Genomic DNA, 20,344 nt, shown 5'->3' on the forward strand with positions numbered 1-20,344 from the left:
TCCGGAGTTTTATGCCGGAAGGTTTCAAATAGAGATGTCACAACATAGCTAGATTAAGTTGATATGTAATATCTATTTCTTGATTTGCATGATTAAAGCATTAGAGAAGTGGCTCAGATATCAAAAGATTTCTCATAAGTGGGAGCGCCAAAGGTAATTACTGTTAAAATGTACATGCTTGAACCCAGGTCGCTTGTTAACTTCTAAGTTGTTTACAACTTCTTGGGTTGGAATAAAAGTTATCATTTGACTTTTGCATATCAAGACCCGTTTCTTATTCCATTTTGATAACGAAAGTGTAGTTAGCATTTCTTATACCCTACGTCCTTCAACACAGCATTAGCTTCAGCCAAAAAAAAAAAAAAAAAGTGATAGAAGACAGAGAAGGCACTTCTCAGTATTTCTCATTTTAAAACACTTGTTTCTCAGACGAAAGTAGCTTTATATAGACAAAGCTAAAATTTGTACTTCAAAAAGCCCCTGATTAATTTAGTCAACTGCTCTCCAATTAGTTATCAAAAAGTGAAGTTAAAACCCTACTGTAAGCCAGCGTACATTAGGAGAGGGGGTGGGGATGGTCAGGGAGAGAGAGGAAAGATGAGAGAGGTTGTTACTCTCAGTCTTTGATTAACTGGTTTCTTTCATTCTAGTAGGGTCTTTATTATTTAGAAAAATAAAAATGATCCGGGGCTCTCTCTCCATTCTCACCCCCCAAATTTGGAGTAGGTAATGGATGTCTACAACCTGGTCCAACATATGCCCCCAAACTAAAACAAACAAACTCATTTGCCATACAAATTGTTTACGATTCATTAAAAAGCAAAATTGCATATCCCGGTGCTGGCAGCTGAGGCCGAGCCTCCACGGGCGGAGGGGGCATTCACTGAGTTGCCTTTGTATGCTGGGCGGACCAAGCCGGAGGTTCCCACTATGCAGCCCGGAGTCCGTGCAGCCAGATGACGCATGAGGTAATTTTAAAGCTTTATTTGCCTTTAGTGCGAAACTCGGATCTTGTACTGTTCTTTGGCTAAAGAAGCATATCAGCTAGGGGCATGTCTAAAAATTTCTTTCTTTTTTTTTTTTTGAGTTGGGAAAAATTGTTTGGGGTGACAAGGGGGTGTGGAGGGAGAGGAAGTGAATGCTGTTCAAGGAAAGATAAGAGCTAAGAGAAAATGCAAAATTTGTTTTAATTTTAATTAATCCTCTCCCTCTGGACACCGAAGTCCTCAATTTCCCATCAGTAATGGGAAGTTTACATTAGAGTTATTTGGGATAGGCAGATCTAAAACGCTGTGGTCTGTGGTCACCTTTGAGGGAAATAAAAATCGATTTATTCTCTATGGTAGCTTCTACAACTTCTTTAAAGAGCACTCTGATTTCTCACTCCTTTTCAAAGCAAAGATCTAGAAGGACTGAAGTGGAGAAACTTCCTGTAGCATGCAGCCTAAACAGCAGCATGTGAGCTTACAGCATTGTTTATTTTTAGTCGACTGCATTGCTAAATGTTTCCACCACTTTTATATTTTATATTCCCGGCGGTAAAACATCTGTAAAATAATTTTAAATGAAAAGCAACTTCCAAGTAAACTTTACATAAAAGAAATGACAGTTTTCCGAGTTACAAAAAGAGGAGCATTTGGTGATCTTTGCAAGAAAGAAAAAAAAGATGACACAATTTGCCATAAAAAGTAACAGTCTATAAAATCTATGAACTCTTGAAATACAAGGAAGTAGAATGTCACCCAGAATATGACATCAGCGTGCAGTTTTTTTTTTAAACTTACAACTTAGCTTAGAAAATAATAGCTAAACCAATCAGTATGTTCATTTCTAGTGTTTAACAAGCTGTATAAGGCGAAAGCAATAGACAACATCACTGCATACAAGCAAACCTTGTTCTTGCTGGCAGAAACTCTTATGGGAAAACAAGTGCCCTGAATAAAAGTTCAGGATGGAAGTGAATAGCCTACTGCTAGTCTAATTAGCCAAAAGCCACGAGTAACACTGTCCTGAAATCACTGGTAAAGTTTCTAAGGTCTAGTTAAGAAATTTCAAGTTCAAACACATATGGACACACATACCCACAACCACCTTTAACTCAAGAGTCCTTAGAATGCACACCCTGCTGCACCGCAAGAAGCAGCCGAACAGAATCCTGCAGAAGCTCACTTTTAATAGTCTCTCAGTCCTCAGAATTCCTAAAACATGCCAAAATGATACCACCACTGGTCCAGGAAGAGGAAAGGAGAACTCTTCCCGGAGAGCATACAATGAAACCAACTTGTCCCGTCTTGTAATTCCATTCGCCAGCCTCCTCCAACACCACTCTCTTCCTCTCTCTCCCTCTCATTTTTTTTTCTTAAACTGATATCTATGTGAAATGAGCTGAAGTTCACGGTCCAGTTAGGAACGGATAATACATTCATTGTCCTGGCAGCAAACTTTTTTTTCACTCCCTGGAAGAATTCACGCTTGCTGCAAGAATAATAATTACGGAAAACTAGAAATGCGCTGCTAACGAATTAATCCTTAACGGACACCACCCTAACGAGGGCGGTAATGATTTGAGGACTTTCTTCGCATCGGACTTGCATCCCCCGTGACAATAAGCTATTGTGCATCCTCCCAACTTGTTCTACCTCTTATAGATCAAGGATGTCAAAGGTTGTCTGGCCTGCTTGACCGTGACATGTGAGTTAACTCATTCTGCGGCTGCAGGGTGGAACTTTTACTAAAACTTTATTTGGACCCAGAATTTTGAAAAGATTGGGTGTGCGAGTCTTTCCCACTCAGCGCTAGAGTTCCTGAGAGACTGAAAATCTGCCTTGACATAAACAATCGGGGGAAAGTTAAATGAGGGCTGTGGGTCCCGGATGGAAAACAGGGAGTGGGGACCCAGAGGTCTCCCACAGGTGACTTCAGGCCATCCAATTAATGGGGCGAACACCCGAACTCACGCAGGGTTAGCTTCTCCCAGCACCCAACATGCGTCCTCAAAAAATACCACAGTCAAGGAAAAACCACACACCCCAGAGTCCCTGAAAACAAAAGTAAAGAGGATGTAAAGCTAGAGAGAGGGACTAAAACCTGAGGGCCAGGATAAATGTCTCTCTCTCTTTTTTTAAACCCCAAGGTCGACTTGGCTAAAATATCCACCTCTACCTTAAAACTTCTGATATTCTCTTAAAAAAAATGAAAACAAACAAACAAACAAAAAAACTGAAATGCAACGACTCCCAGACACTGTCCTGTGGAAAAGCAGGACAAGCCTTCCTGGGAACTCAAGTCTCAGAGTGGCAGAGAGAGGATGGCAGGAGGAAGCAGTGTGAGGCTGCCTCACTGAAGAGTGTGAAAAAAATCAAATGTGAATTTGATGAATGTGAGGTCTGGGACATTTTGTCAAAGAGGGAGGGAAAATAGAAAAGGGAAAAAAAAAAAAAAAAAAAGCAGCCCCGGCTGCCAACTCACCATCCACCAAGTTCTGGCCGAGATGTCGTAGCAGAGCTGCCATTTGATGGAGCCGTCGGAAGCTTTCCCTGCCATTACGCTGTCAGCAAGCTTCATCTGATGCTAACTCACGGGAGATAAGACACCTAATTGAGAAAACATTTGCAGTGGCATGTGGGGCAACATGTAGTCCGGTCCATACCATATGGAATCATGGGTAAAAAAAAAAATCTCCTTGACAATGAACCAATCTCTCACAGACCCAGTGGCAAGGTGAAGTGGAGATGAAAACTCTTCTGCTCCTAGCACTGTCTTCTCTCTCCTTTTTAAAAAGCAAGAACCCACTGCCACACATCAAAGCGAGGCGGTTAAAATTAGGGCTTCATCACTCAAATGATTTTGGTCTGCAAGGTTTTTCCTTTCCTTCCAACAACCAATCCCCCCTCTTTTTTTTTTTTTTTTTTTTAAGGAGAATAAAGAGATTTAATAGGACAAAGGCAGGTAGTGGACTGCGGAGGGATCGCCACAGGCTATTAGCCTAAAATTTCTGCTTGACAGATGGAACTGCTTAGAGACTATCATGCGATGTTTTGGGCTTTTTTTTTTTTTCTTCTACACCCCCCCCCCCCCCTTCTTCGACTTTAAGTCTGATTCAGTATCTGTTTTTCACAGCCACTTTTCTCAGGAACGTGAGCTATGCATTTAAAAAAGTGTTCAGTTCAGTTTTCTTGTCTTACACATCTTGTTGGAAGCAAAGCAAAAAGTCTAAAACTAAATCTGTGGACAGCTGAACAGGTTTTCCAAGGAGCAAAAAAAAGTCTGGGGAAAAAATATTTTTTCTTACTTACCTTATTTTTAAAAATGATGCATCAGTTGATTTGGTTGTAAAGGAACAAAAACATGAGAGGACAACATTCAGGTTCCTTGCTTTTTGGTTCTGCTGGTGTTGTATTTACATGTGTATTTTTCTAGGAGGAAATACATTACTGATATTTCACAAGTTCTCATCTAGGTTAGGTACCATGTCTATCTTTGGGTATAACTTTTTTTAAACAAAAGTTAATTCTGGGATTTTCCATTGTTTATTAATAAAGCGATTCAGTTATTATCAACCCAGGTTAACACAATTCAGGCTAAACTTGACTGAGGACGTCCCTGTTAAGGGAAAATTGTATCTGATTTCCTTACTGTAACCAAGCCATCTTCTTCACAGGGATTTTTAGCCACACATCCTTTCTTTAGCAGGAAAAATAAACCACCACATGGACCTACCAATAAGAATAGCTGTAAAAATAATTTTTAAAAATTTGACTGAGACCTCCAAGACACTGCTGAATTTCAAGTCATTTGACTTTAGGACTAAGATCGGAGAAAGAAATAGAAAGGATGTCTTGGATTTGTTATATTTTATTCTTGCTAACTGTGTGAAATTAGGAACTGCAGAAATACCTTTATAAGAGCCATGTACCAAACACATCCTGTTTTTTTCTTTTTCCCCCTAAATACAAATGATTTGCTCATCTCCAAGAAACTAGCAGTGATATTAGAATTCTTTATACGCCAGGTCTCCTGAATAGGCACTCCAGAGCATGGGAGAATTTATCTCCGGTATTTTTCAGGGTAACTGAACTGTGATTATTTGAAAAGTTGTGCATTTACAGCCGAACTATCCAAAAGATTTTTTTTCTAGTAACGTTTTCAGCTGAATAATATTTAGATGAACTTATTCAGGACACAGTATCAGTTCCAAAGAGGTGAAATTTTGGTGGCTTTTGTTTTCCTATTTCTGACCTCTTCCTTAGTTGGTGTTATTTTAACCACTTAGCATCAGCAAAATGGCTGCTTTGACAAACATAATTCCGGCAAAGCAAATTTTATCCAGTTGCACCTGAAATGTTTTAGCATTTAAAGCATGATCCACAGACTGCTTCTTACAGAATGAACCACAGATATAGTAAGTATGGCATTTTCCCCCTTTCTCATCCCTCATTTAATGGGATTTCTCCAAATGAGTGTAGGAGGTGATATTGAAAATGATTATCAAATAAGGATATTGCCATTATTCTTAGAAGCATTATGTAGTCTTTATTATTTTGGTGTCACCTCTCTGTTGAGAAAGAGAGTCAGTAGCACAGGAAATACTAAGTTACTTTAGGTGTCCACAAGCAAATGGACCCTGCCGGTCAAAACAGTTGTTGCCTTGTATAACTGCAACATCATTAAAATGACCTAGTCTTTCTTCAGCTTACCATTTGGAGAATGAAATAGGAAAAGAGTTGAAAATTCTGTATAAATGTAAAAATAGCATAAACCAGAAACAAAAAGAGAAAAAAGAAAAGATATGAGGTAGCATTCTGCCTTTGAATCAACCTCTTGTTCCATCTCATCCTTTCCAAATTGCCTCCAAGTTCACTTGCTTTAGAGTCTGCTCAGCCTTCTCCTAGAGCACAAAGGCACGAGGGTATTTTGGATTCGTGGGTCCAGGTTCGTGGGTACAATTTCTAAATTTGTCCCGCAGCAGACTCTGAAGTTGAAGGTGTCTCTGATCTGAGTAGCTGCATTTCTGAGACTCAGAACACCCCATGCACACACATTATTTATGAATGAATGAGGCATAATGTAAACTGGAGTCCAGATTTCACTCTGTGAATGATGGAATACCCGGGAGGACTTTACAGGAGATGGCACAGTAGTTTTGAACAAAGAAATGAGAAATATTATTGGATAATAGTGTTTTAAATCCAAAACAATTAGGTGCATTTAACTTTATCATTATTCTCTAAAAGGCTGGTGGAAACTGTCCTTTCCCATATAGCAATCAGTCTTTTCACAGTGTGGCCCGTTGTTAATAGCCTTAAAACAAGATTAAATAAAACATGTTAAATATTGCAATTATTGTGGGAAATAAAATTATTTGGTGAGCATAATGGGGAGCAATTCAAGCATTTAACATGATCCAGGAAATGCTACTCCAAACAATTGCATTTGCTTTATGCATTTTTCCCCTTTGATTGCTGACAGATGCCTTTTTGGAAACAAACATCTAAATGGTTTGCTTTCAGTCAGAAAAAAATTTAACAGAAAGTGGCTACATGTTTTGAATTTAACTCTTGTCATTTGAATACTTCTTCCCACTGCACGTGAATGAATCTGAGGCAAAAACAGCACTCTTGTCAAGAAATGAGCCCATCCGGATTGAAACTTTCTTACTTCCTTGGAACGTGTTTTCTAAGAAGTCGGAATCCCCTTAGCTATGAAGTCAAATGGTGGGTTAAACTGCTGGACATGGATGAGGAGTATGGCCCGAATGACTATGGGGGAACATTAGAACAGGAATCATTTTCTCATAACAAGAGCCGCCCCCACCCCGCCCCCCCCGGGGCAAAGTACAAGTCACTTTCCAGCCTCTTTCTGGCGGTCTGTGGCCAGTGCTATCCAAATCAGCTACCCACCTGCCTTGGCTGAATGGAAGAACCTGGAAGAACCTGGAAGAACTAAGGGACTGGGGGATTCCTATCTGTGTGTTTACTGCAGTTCGTGTGGGTAAAGACCTTGAAGACTTCACTACCAACAGGTGTGCAATACCAAGGCGAGTTTTTGGCTTTTGTTGTATGCTGCTAAGAGTCAATATGAAATGGAATATCAATGATTTTCAGAGGCTGGATAGCAGAGTCATTGGAAAGACAGTTTCTGAAGTCCAATTGCCCATATGCTGGCTTGGTTAGTTACTGTGTGACCACTCCCAGGTTACTTACCGTCTCTGATTCTCTGAGTCCTAATCAGAAAAAAGAAGATAGCAATTGTTATTAAATATATACAAATATATACATATTACATACAAATATATACATAAATACATATAAATATATATATATAAATATAAAGTTAGCAAAATATGCATAAAGTCAATAGTTCTTGATATGTAACAAGTTTTCAAGCAAAATTATTATTTTGTTATTGATGTTTTGTTACTATTATTCCTTTGTGGAGGGAAACCCCTTTCTGCTTCTGGTTTTGCCCTGTGAGACTGGATTAGGTCCCTTCACTCTGTGCTTCCATAAAAATCTGCGCCTTGCTCCAGTCAGCTCTTAGCACCCTTTTCTGGAACCATCTGCCTCCTAGTCAGCCTTCTTTCCTGAACCTTGAGATGCTTGAGGGCAGGGGCCGTGTCTTGATTATCTCAGTAGCTATGAAGTCAAACTCTATGATGGACAAACAGTAGGGGCTCCCTAAATAGTGAGAGAAAGATAGTAAAAAGGCACAGAACATTAGCTGATTTGAAATTTGCGTTCATCTCATATTTTAAGAGCCTTTTCATTTACCTTGGTTTGAACTACTGCCCATTCTAGTACATCTGCCTTTAATAGTTAACACCCTTCTTCAAGACCCCAGTCTGCAGTGATGTCTAGCACCTTTGAATTCCTGTTGCTTTCCTAATCTGTATCATCCACTGGTACTCACAGAGGCAGATTATACTCTTATTTGTCTTTAATGAACACAGGTCATTCATTTATTCATTCATTCACTCATTTAGTAGAAACTTTTGCAATGTTGGCAACTACCTTTTTTTTCATTTTGAAGCTTTGTTTCTAGGGCTATTAGAAATTTGAAACTTAGGAGAAGAGCAACTTGATTTTGCGTGCAGTAGCTAACATTGAGTGCTTCCTTTTAGCTAGGCACCTTTGTAAGATTTTTCTTTTCAGATAGGTCCTTGTGAGGTTGGATCTATTACTAGCCCTATTTTAAAAGCAAGAAAACAGGCTCTAAGAGTTGAAGCAACTTGTTTGGGGTCCTGGAGCTAGAGATGGAAGAAGTATTCAAGGGTAGGAATTATGACTCCAGAGCTTCGACCAGGCTGGTGCTGCCTCCAAACCATGAAATCACTCAGCACCTGCTAAGTGCTTGTTAAGGTACTTTCAGGTGTGATATCCCATTTAACCTTGACAGCAACCTAGAAGTTTGGTATTATTTTCAATTTTCAGGTCAAGATCCAAAAGGTAAGAACCTTGCCTAATGACACATATGAAGGTTTGAAGAGCTGAGACAGCCTGGTACTTACTTGACAAGAAAGTCCATGCTTTTCCTGCTCTGGTTAGCTAGCTCTCAGAAGATTTTAAAAATTTCTTTTGTGTCACTGGTTGTTGGGCTTAATGAAACAACCCTCCAAAATTTTGAAAATAATGAAATTAGAAATGTACCCTGTTGCTGAAACTGAAGTTCAGTTTAGGGCAATGGGTATCTAAGACTTGAAAAAAAAAAGCTTGTATGAAAGAGAGATTATCTATAGACCAAGGTCTTTTCTAACTTTAATCAGGTGGAAAATCCTAAAATGATGTTCAGGACGTCACTGTCTGACACTGAAAATAAAAATGTCACTCACATGTAAGCTTTGGAACCAGAGGAAGAATCTACACAAAAGGATAGACAGTCTAGTTCTGCTGAAGCCTAGAGAAATGCCAAAGTCTCTGGTGGGAGATTTAGCCCTTTATGATGAACGTATCAAAGTCTTTTGCACAGGTACTCATATTACTAGGCATGAGTGTGGGGACTTATAAAAAAAAACAAAATAAAACAGTGTCCCAAGTCACCTGGCATGGTTTTCTCACCGTATGGCAGAAGCAAATGCTGCAAAGCTGAAAAGGGCAGAATTGAAGAAAATGCCAGGGGGTCCAGACAGCCCCATCCATTTTAATAATATGCCCAGAGATTGTCCAGATTTTTGATCTAGGATATGTATCTTTTTGCTCAAGAAAAATATTGATAATTTTTTTCAGCAGAAACTCACCCACCCGTGCCCTGTGAAAAACTGGGTTTAGTGGCAGTTCTCGTTCTTCACTGCCATTTAGAAATTCTCTTTTATTTTCTCTGCATTTTCTGTCAACCAGCTGCCACCCAAGATTGGACTAAACCCTCTGCCCCCTGTTAAAAAGAAAAAAAAAAAAAAAAAGGAAAGGAAAAACATGCATACAACACAACCCTCTAATAAGTATATTCACAACTTCTATGCAAGGCGCTTAAGAAAACTAAAAGGTTAATATATTCTAACTAGATGTTGGGTATAGAATGTCAGATCTGTCAAATTTCATTATAACTTGCTGCTCATTGGAAAAGATTTGATTTCTTTTGCCACTGTCCTACTATGTTCAAGTCGCAGTCTGCCAGCAGCAGCTCACTGAAGACCACAGGCTGGCAGTGAGCGGGCTCGAGTGGGAAACCAGCCGCAAGGACCATCTGTTTCCGATTTCTAGCTGAGCCAAGATGTGCAGTGAAGTGCATTCCATTCACCAGGCCAGCTTCTCCCCTGCTCAAGTTATTAGTGTTACAAGTGAAATTATCTTTTCCAAACAGCAGGGGAGCTATAATCCTTATGGAACAGGACTTTACAATACACACAAGCACTCACAGAACACACACCCACAGACACACACACACACACCATTCGGGCACCCTTTGTTCAAGTTATGCGGACGGCTTCTTGTAAATTTAATTACAGCCTTCACGGGGTTTATAAAGTATGTTTTATTAAGCATGATAACCTCTGCGGCAGCAGCATATACATTGGCCTCATTTAGCCTAATTGAATGATCAAGTATCTTTAGGATGCTTTTTGTGGGCATGGTTAAAAATGACAAGATGGATGCATTTAAACCATCTTAAAATGCAACAGCTTTCAGAAGCATAATGGCTTTTTAGTAAAAATCAATGGAAGCCCTCGCTTGGCTGGCCCAAGTGAGCCAGTCTCATGCAAGTAGACAGAGCAGAGACTAGTTAGCCAGCCATGGAATCCTCAAGTGGCCAAGTGACTGGTGTCCCCATGTAAGTTGGCAGACTGTAATAAGCTACATTTTTGTGAGTCGGGGTTGATCTTCTGTCTCAAGACTGATCATTTTTACAGAAATTTTAGGTAAAGAAGCAAGACTGATTGTGTGCCGGTACAATAACGATAGCAAAAGAAGTCAGGAGGTCTTAATTAATTAATGTCATACACATGAGTTTAGTAACAACAAATGCTTACCCCTGTGCTAGGTGCTCGGGATACAAATCAGAGAAATATGGGACCTGCCATCAAGGAGTCTCCCAGCTCTAGTGGAGGAGGCAATGCCGCAGGCACCTCTGTTACAGCGCAGTGAAACTTTGGTGGGTTCTAGCCTTCATTCTTCCACATTCTCCGTGCATGACCCTGGTTTGTAGTGCGTTCTCTATAGGCTTCATCTGTGACAGAGAGGGCAATGGCTTACTTTCAGGTAATATTGCTGGAATGAAATTAACTATGTAAAAAGAGGAAAGGCAGTGAAAGGAACTTAGCAGGTACTCTATGTCCATTAGTTTCCATTCCTTTCTAGTCATCCCCTGAATACATGACAGTCTCCTGCAGTGAAGAGTGAACTTCCAGCAGGTTTCTCCTTTGTGGCTGAGTAGCACGTTGAATCCAGGGGAGGCTGCCTCTTTGGCAGGGTTGTGACTCGTTATTCACATCCTTCAGCTCAGGCCAAAGGCTTCTGAGAACCAGCCCTGCATAAGGCACCAGAGAGTGTCATGAACAATTAGGCACCTACTGTGTGCTTTTGTATGACATTGAATGACAGACTGATTTTTCCAAAAAATAACTTTTTTTCTTTTCAAAGCAGAGATGGCATAAATTTATTTTAAGTTAAGAGAAGGGAATGACAAAGCCTCTTATTTGGTAGATTAAGAAAATGAGACCCAGCAGAGAGAATCACCTGGAGTCACGCAGCAGGTTAGTGGCAGAGACAGGGCTCCCACCCAGAGGTCCTAATATCCAGTGCCTCTGTTGCCACTGAACCATTTGATTCATAGCGTTTGAAGAGCCGTGTCCTGGATTCTGTAATTCAGAATTACAGCTGGACTCAGACACACATGAGACCCAGCCACTGCTGCCTCTGCTGATTAGATTTTACACCTGGCAGTTGTGCTGCTGTGCTTTATTCCTATTTATGGAAAGAAATGGAGGCATCTAGCACAGCCTGCTTACTGGGTTGATGGGAAGGATGCGTGCCCCAGGTGGGTGGCAAACTGCGAATCTTGGGTCAGGCTTAGTGGAGATTTGTGTGCAAGAATTTTATTGGGGAGGCTTTCAGGATCAATACCTGCAGGGAAGGAAAAGGAGACCTGGGCAGAGGGAGGAGTTAAAAATCCGTGCAGTTCCAGCAAAGGTGTAGCTAATTCTACAGGGAACCCAGAAGCTGGGATCTCCCTGCAGAACTGTACCAAATTGATCAAGGGGACCAGACCTTTGTACTCTTGCAATGACCAACCAGTCATTAAATGCAGCTGTGGGCTACACGAATATTTCAGCCAAGACAAAATCCAGAGGGGCTTTCAGCTGAGAATCATCAACTTCCAATGTTCCCAGTAGCTGCAGGGCATCTAGATGGTATGCCACAGGAGCTAACTGAACTTAGAGAAGTCAAATGGCTTACTTAAGGACACCTGCCAAGTTAGTGGCAGACTTGGGCCTGGAGTTCATGAGTCCCAGCCCATAGCTTTTATTTATTTCCCAAATGGCAGGGAGAAACCTTCATGCATTATTTGAGCAGAATATGCCCAGTACACCTCTTCTTTTGAAGAGAGCTACATGTCTTTAAGCAAACATTGTGAACTGCCATATTCATTACCAGAATGATTGCTTTGGGAATTATCAATTTAAAAAGGATTGTCTGTTAATAGATAAGTACAGAAAGAGAAAGTCATGTTGTGAGTGAGAAGAGGAATCTGTTGGGATCAGAGACAAGCTCTTGCAAGGACACGTCTAGGACCACCTTCTCCCATGGAGATGTAACAGTGGGCAGAGAATGGAAGCCAGGGCAACGAGAACAATGGTGGGCGTTTCTTGGCTTTCTCTCCAGTGACTGGCGTCTTTCTCGTCATATTCAGGGAAAGAATGAAAGAGCTATTTGCGGTGTGACGCTAAACCCATGCAATCAGATCACTGTACCTCCAAGGAGCTTCTTGGTAGAATAATGTGTTGACATCTCTCTGGAGTCCTGCATCACCAGAGAAGAGAATTTGGGTGAGGAAAGTGGGAAGCAATGAAATGAAAAACTGATGTTTCTTAGTCCCTATATTTTCATCTCAAAGAAGCTCTCCCATCTGAGCACTTGGTCAGAAACGATATGAAATTAAAATGTCAGCATCCAAAAGTTTCTGTGCTGTTTGTAGCTGCTTCCATGCTACACTAGTAGAGGAGGGTAGTTATGATGGAGACCATATAGCCTGTAAAGTCTAAAATATTTACTATGTGGCTCTTTACAGAAAAAAGTTTGCTGAACCCTGACCAAGTGAATGGGGCTTAGGGTTTGAAGTCCAACAGGCTTGGATTCAAATCCTGAGTCTTCAACATCTAAGTGTGACCTTCAATGAATTTCTTAAACTGCCTCTATGTTAGTTTGCTCACTTGAAAAATGGTCATAAAAATACTTCACAGGCTTGTAAAGATTGAAGAAGATACTGTCATATAAGCTCCTGGGAATAGTAAGCCTGAAGTAAAGTTATTAAAAATAATTAATGGCAATTTCAATATTTTGAGCTATTAATAGCATTTGTGATAAGACAAATATAACATTGTGAATTGCCATATTCATTGCCAGAATGACTGCTTTGGGAATTATTAGATAAAAGGCATTGTCTGTAAGTAGATAAATGAGGAAAAAGAAAGTCCTATTTATGAGTGAGAAGACAAAGCTGTAAGGTATCAGAGACAAGTGTTGCCAGAATTTCTCAAAAAAGAATAATTATAGCTGAAATTGATTAAGTGCCTACTATATCATGTTGCTAAGTATTTTACATGCTTTGTCTTGTCTGATCACCATTTCAACCTATGAGTTAGCAAGCATTGTCATTCAATTTTGCATATGAGGAGACTGAGGTTTAGAGAAGTTATATAAATTAAGCAACACAGACAGTAGGAGAGAGTCATGACTTGGACCTGGAATGTTCCGATGCCAAAGTTTCTGCCTTAACTGCTGTGATTTTGTGAACATCTGATGAAAGCAAGTGACCGAGTTTTCAGGACCTACAGCAGTTCCTGGTGATTGGCAAGTTGGAATATCACTCTGAGTTCTGCAGAAGTGTCAATTTATGGAAATGTTTGTTGCAACTTCCTATATTCATTCTAGAGTCAGTTTCTCAGAGACTTCTCATGAGAACTACAACCAGGGTGACTCCTTGAGAATTATCCTATTGGGGCGGTCCTGCCTGTGCTCTGTTACTTGGGTCTGGGGATGTGGGTATGGCTGTACTGTGAGTGGACGAATGAGAGCCTGTATGACTGGGATAAAACGCTCTGATTAATAAAATCTGTTTGGTCTTTAAGTATTATTTCTTGACACGGAAATAAGCTCATAAACTTTTCTACCAAAAACCAAACCTAAGCATAATGATCTCAATTTGGTAATTATGTGTGTATATGTATACGCTTTCAAAAAGATTGGAAAGGAATATGCCAGGATATTCAGTAGCTGCCTATCTCTGGGTTCTTTCTACTTCTAGAATTCTAAAGCAATGTTTGTATAATTGTGGGTAAATAAGAAAATATGTCTTTTTATGCCTGGTGTGCTACAGTCTATGGGGTCATGAAGAGTTGGACATGACTGGGTGACTGAACAACAAGAAGAAAATATATATTATAAGTGATGTAGAACTATGTGCCAAAACACCTAAAAATCCTCAAATTCTTTAATGTTATAATTTCACCTTGGTGCACTATCAAGGTAGATAAGTGGTTGGTAAATGTGGAACTATCATATACACAGATACATGTTCATTTTAGTGTCATTTGAAACAGTGAAGTTAGAAAAAACAGTCAGCATGGCACAACTACTTTCAAGTATATTATGTAGCTATGAAAGAAAATGTTTGCAAATGGAAAATGCTTATAATACTGTAAACAAGCAAGATACAAAATGAACATACAGAAAGAGTGTAGTTCAGTGAAAACTCAACAATCTATTCATTAGAAGACAGAAAGAGCACACATTCAAGTGTTAATGGTTGTGTATATAATTGGTGGAATTATAATTTTTCTCCTTTTTCTGCTTCTCTGCAATTTCAGAAGTTCCTGTAATGAGTGGATACTATTTCCATGATGGAAACAAAATATGCATAAAAACCTGTTAAAATTGGAGATCTGTGTCTATTGCTGATTAGTTTTAATGACCGTCTCCCCAGGCCCCCCATCCCTCCCCAACAACTGATTGCTTCTCTGTTGCCTCTTTGCTGAGCTGGATATTTCCCAGGTTAGTCACAAGTTTAACAGGAACATCAAACTGGGAACCAGGAGATGTGGAATCTAGCCAGGGCCATGCCACTCTCTCTCTGAATCCTCCTGCCGAGTCCCTTTCCTTCCCAGGGCCTCAGGTTCTTTATCTATAAAATGAAGATAACTTAGATGAGATCAGGAGTACCTGGAGATTGGGCTGAAAGAGAGAGAGGTCTCTATAACTATGTAGTGATTCATATTTATTTTCTTTTGTGTATCTTCTACAGATATTTTCTTTGTGGCTATCATGGGACTTATGTAAAACAGGCTATTTTAAGTTAATAGCAACTTAACTTCATTCACAAATGAAAATCTATTCTTTTGCCCACCCCTTGTGCTATTTATGTTACAAGTAATATCTTTTTAATATTGCATATCTATTCATTAGCATATTTTTATAGTCATATTTTTATACTTTTGTCTTTTAGCTCCTGCAGTATATATTAAAAGTGATTTAACACCACCATTACAACATTACAATATTCTGTGTTTGTCTATACATTTACCAGAGAGCTTTATAGTTTCATAAAGTTTGATGTTGCTGTGTAGCAATCTTTTTAAGGGACTCCACTTAGCATTTCTTGTAAAGACAGGTCTAGTGGTAATGAACTACTTCAGATATTATTTATCTAGGAAAATCTTGACTTTTATCTTCTTTTTTGAAAAAGAATTTTCCTGAATATAGTATTCTTGGTTGAAATTTTTTCTCTTTCAATAATTTAAATATATCATTCCATTCCTTCTGGCCTTTAAAATTTCTTCTTTGAAATTTGTTGATAGTCTTATGAAGGCTTCCTTGCATTTTTCTTTTGCTGCTTTCAAAATTATGTCTTTGTCCTTGATTTTGACAAGTTGATTGTAATGTGTCTCTGTGTGAATTTCTTTGGATTGATCCTGGTTGAGATCAGGTGCACTTCTTGAATCCAGATATCTATTTCTTCCCCTAGATTGGGAAGTTTTTTAGCCATTATTTCTTCCTTTTTTTCTTCTCTTCCTTTCTGAGACTTCTATAATACATATATCGTTCCACTCAATGGTGTCCCATAAACCCCTTAAGCTTTCTTCATCCTTTTTTATCCTTTTTATTTTTTGCTCATCTGACAGGATAATTTCAAATGACTTGTCTTCAAGTTCACTGATTCCTTCTCAGTCAAGGCTGACATTGAACCCCTCTAGTGGATTTTTCTATTAAGTTATTGTATTCTTCAACTTCAGAATTTCTTTTTGTGATTTTTCTATTAAGTTATTGTATTCTTCAACTTCAGAATTTCTTTTTGTTTTTATTTAAATTTTCTCTCTCTCTTTTGATATTCTCATTTTGTTCATGAATAATTTTCCTGAGCTCACTGAGGATCTTTTTGATGGATATTTGAAGATTTTTGTAGGTAATTTGTATACTTCTGTTTCTGTAGGCTGGTTTCTGGAGATTTTATTCCTTTGGACCTTGTTTCTATGTTTCTTCATGTGCATTGTGTTAAGCTTTGCTGTTCAGTCATGAGGTTGTGTCTGACTCTTTGTGACTCCATGAACTGCAGCATGCCAGGCTTCCCTGTCCTGCACTATCTTTTGGAGTTTGCTCAAACTTATGTCCATTGAGTCAGTGACTTTATCTAACCATCTCATCTTCTGCTTCCCCCTTCTCCTCTGGCCCTCAATCTTTCCCAGCATCAGGGTCTTTTTCCATGAGTTGGCTCTTTGCATCAGATGGTCAAAACATTGGAGCTTCAGCATCAGTCCTTCCAATGAATATTCAGAGTTGATTTCCATTAGGATTGACTGGCTTCATCTCCTTGCTTTCCAAGGGACTCTAAAGAGTTTTCTCTAGCACCACAAGACAAAAGTATCAGTTCTTCAGTGCTCAGCCTTCTTTATGATCCAACTCTCACATCCATACATGACTACTGGAAAATCCATAGCTTTGACCAAATGGACCTTTTTGGCAAAGTGATGCCTCTGCTTTTTAATATGCTTTCTATGTTTGTGTTGAGCTTTACATATTTGAAAACATAGTTGCCTCTCTCACTCTTTATAGTCTGGCTTTGTGCAGGAAAGACCTTCACTAATCAACATGGCTTGAGATTCTGGGGGCCCTCAAACCTTTCCTGGGGTTGCCAGTTAGAGAGGTTTGTCAACTTTTTTCCTGGAGCTTGTAGGCTCTGTGCTGCCACAAGTTCTCTGGTGCTGCCACAAGTGATTGATTCTCTTTTGTTTATTGATTCTCTTTTGTTCTCTGTGGTCCCCAGGTGTCCAGGGTATGCCAGTTCTGTAAGTGCTCTGAGTCAGGGAAGAAAGAAACCAATCCCTCTGAGAGCCCCTGCTGGATGCACATTCCACACTTTTCTTTTCCTCTCAAGAAAGAAGCCACAAGAGTGTTTCCCTCTGATCCTGACGAGCTGTGCTCATTTCTTTCATGGTGTTACAAATTCTGTGATGTTGTCATAAAATGCTGAGCTCTCTTTGGTTCTCTGTGATGCCCAGATTCTCAAGATGTTCTGGTTCCTAATCAGCACCTCACATCGGGTGAGAGAAACAGTTTCTCAGGTAGCTGCCCCCGCCCCCCGCCCCCCACCCTCCAAAGCTGGAGTGTTGGGCATACATTCCACTCTTCTCTTTCTATCCCAAGAGAGAATACATGAGTTAGACTCTTCCTCTTGATTGCAACCTATGCCAACTTGGGGAAGGAGGTGATATGGTTGAAATAAAATGCCTTTTCTTACCCATTTCAATGTAGCTATTTTTGCTTTTGAGAATGCTTTGCTTGAAATACTGCAACTTTCTAATTTATAGGAATGCTTATAAAAGACTTTTGGATCATATATATTGTTAAGTCAAGGAACAAGGTCTGGGGCTTCCTCTTCCACCATCACACCAATGTCACTCTCTCATACCTCTTAAATAGTGAAAAAAGAAAAGTTGCTCATACAGCACTCTCATGCACAAAAGCAGATACTTCCTATTCCCTGACTCTCCTACCTCTGGCCCGCTTATTTCCTTAATCTTCCCACTGAAGTGTCTTTACTTCACTGTTGGCTAGCCAATGAGCTCTGATATTTCCTGAATAGGTACTAAAGTACCACCTCTAGAGTCAAACCATAGGGGTTTTCTCTCTGGGATTTGTGTTGGAGGGCTGTGCATATTACAAGCAAACCAAGAAAAGAGATTTATTCAAGAGCACATGGGCATCTTTGTTTCTTAGGATCTGCTGCTGAGTGGCTGACACAAACCTTTAACCCTATATATCTTCTTTTATGATTAATACCTTTCAGGTCTCAAAGAAAAGCTTTTTTTCATGTCTAGTCCATGAGATTTGAGCACAATATTTTTTCAAAGGGAACCACTTTTTGAGATGATAGCTCACTTCATATGGCAACAAGTTTCATTGTTAAGCTTTCTAGGAGAATACTACAAAGTGAGGAATTAAATGATTTTTACTTAAGGTTTATAAAATGTTATTTGCATTACATCTAATGACTTGGGACTTGGATTGCAAGATATTTGTAAGTATTCACAGCCCTCTTTTAATGATGTCAGTTGCATAATACTGGTGGATCCTGATGATCTAAACAGTGGTTTTCAACCCTGAGTGTGCATTAGAATCACCAAGAGAGCTTAAAAAAACAATAAAACAAACAAATGTACTTGGGCCTCACCCCAGACCAATTAAATCAATCTCCAGGGATAGGGTCCATAAAATGCCCCCTTTTTTGTAAAGCTTCTCAGATTATTTTAAAGAGTAGCCAAAAATAGAAACAATTGGCTGAAAGGAAAAAGTGAAGAATTTGATTTCCAATCATGTCCCTGCTTCTGTCTCTCAAGTCACACTGATATTCTTGGTGTTCAGTGTCTGTACCCATTCTACTGTAGTTCTCGTAGATTGCACAGTTACCCTTTCTGCTTCTTTTACAAACCGTCTCAACCTTTATCATCCAGCTAGTAACTTAAACAATTTTTCTTTATTTGTTTTTAGCTATGTCGTGGCTCCGTTGCAGCATGCGGGATCTTTCAATGCGGCACATGTACTTCTCTCTAGTTGTGGCATGGAGACTCCAGACAGCACAGGCTCGGTTGTGGTGTGTGGACTTAGTTGCCCTGCAACATGTGGGACCTCAGTTCCCCGACCAGGGATTGAACCCATGTCCTTTGCATTGGAAGGTGGATTCTTAACCAGTGGACTACCAGGAACATCCCATCCAGCTAATGACTAATTTTGTCTGCAGACCTTGCTTTCATTGCCCTACCTTTTAGTGCCTGCTTCTTCTGTAATTTCCTCTAATTTTAACACATGTAGACCCATCAGTGAGAGCAGGAACAATGCTGTGTCCATGTCTATGTCACATCACAAGCAGTGTTTACCCATGGCAGGTTTTCTGGAAATGCTTGCTCTTGGTGACTGTGCTTTCCTAAGGGAAGGTGGACAGATTCCACTTCGCAGAGGGAGTGAGGAACTGGAGGAACACAAACTCTTTTTCTCTCAGTTTGAGGCATCTTTAGAGTGAAGGTGAAAGTCCAGGATTTTGGGAAGGATCCTGCCTGTATTGGTAGGGTTTTCCATTTTATCTGATTTCTTCTACTTCCATGCCATGGTGAGGTGTTGGATCAGGCACAATGTTCGTTATAATGACAAACAGCTTAAGCCAAAAGTCACTGCTATGGTAGGGGCCTGGACTAGACCATAGCTTGGAAGTATATCTCTTGTTTCTATATCTCCTTTGCATGCATGCTAAGTCACTTTAGTCGTGTCCAACTCTGTGATCCTATGGACTGTAGCCCCTCCTCTGTTCATGGGATTTCCCAGGCAAGAATACCAGAGTGGGTTGCCATCCCCTCCTCCAGGGGAGCTTCCCAAACCAGGAATCAAACTCTTGTCTCCAGCGTCTCCTGCTTTGGCAGGTATGTTTTTTTTTTACCACTAGTGGCTCTTGGGAAGACCTTAGATCTCCTTTGGCATCTCCTAAACATCTCTTAATGTTCCCTTTCTTGGAAAAGGAATTTTAATGCTATTCACACACTCATGTGAGCCATTTTGATTTTCATTCAGCCATTCATCTCTTCATAGCTCATTTGTTGAGTATCTTGTGTGCCAATTCTGCTTCCGGCCCTGTGAAGCCTCAGTAGGGCCTGTCTGCCAGCTAGGAACCAACAACTTTCAGAACTGGGATGTAGAGAGTAATAGTAATTCCTTAAATTTTTTTTTCCTACAGTTTATTTAGCTCAACTGTGCAGAGTAAGCACATTTAGAAAAAAGAATCATATCTGAAATAGAAAAACATAATCTTTGCAAGGGCTTCCCTGGTGGCTCAGATGGTAAAGAATCTGCCTGTAATATAGAAGACCTGGGTTCAGTCTCTGGGTTGGGAAGATCTACTGGAGAAGAGAATGGTTACGCACTTCAGTATAGCCTGGAGAATTCCATGGACAGAGGAGCCTGGTAAGCTCTAGTCATGGGGTCGCAGAGTTGGAAATGACTGAGTGACTAACACTTTTCGATCTTTGCAAATGTTTACGAATGCAAGGTAAATAGATCCAGCATTCGTACAAACATGGAACTATAAATATAAGGCACATGCACATATGATGCATCTTGATAATGCATATGCAGAACCTTATAATATGTCCATT

General features: G+C 39.9%; 1 long non-coding RNA gene across 1 annotated transcript in view; it reads left to right on the top strand.

Annotated features, from left to right (window-relative positions):
* Positions 1 to 881: 881 nt before the first annotated feature.
* LOC122677520 overlaps positions 882 to 20,344 on the top strand; it is a 141,568-nt gene continuing 122,105 nt past the window's right edge. Inside the window, exon 1 of the long non-coding RNA XR_006335823.1 lies at positions 882 to 968. This is a non-coding gene — a long non-coding RNA (uncharacterized LOC122677520). The remainder of the gene's footprint in view (positions 969 to 20,344) is intronic.

The sequence above is a fragment of the Cervus elaphus genome, chromosome 20 (genome assembly GCF_910594005.1).
Source record: "Cervus elaphus chromosome 20, mCerEla1.1, whole genome shotgun sequence".
Taxonomy (NCBI): Eukaryota; Metazoa; Chordata; class Mammalia; order Artiodactyla; family Cervidae; genus Cervus; species Cervus elaphus.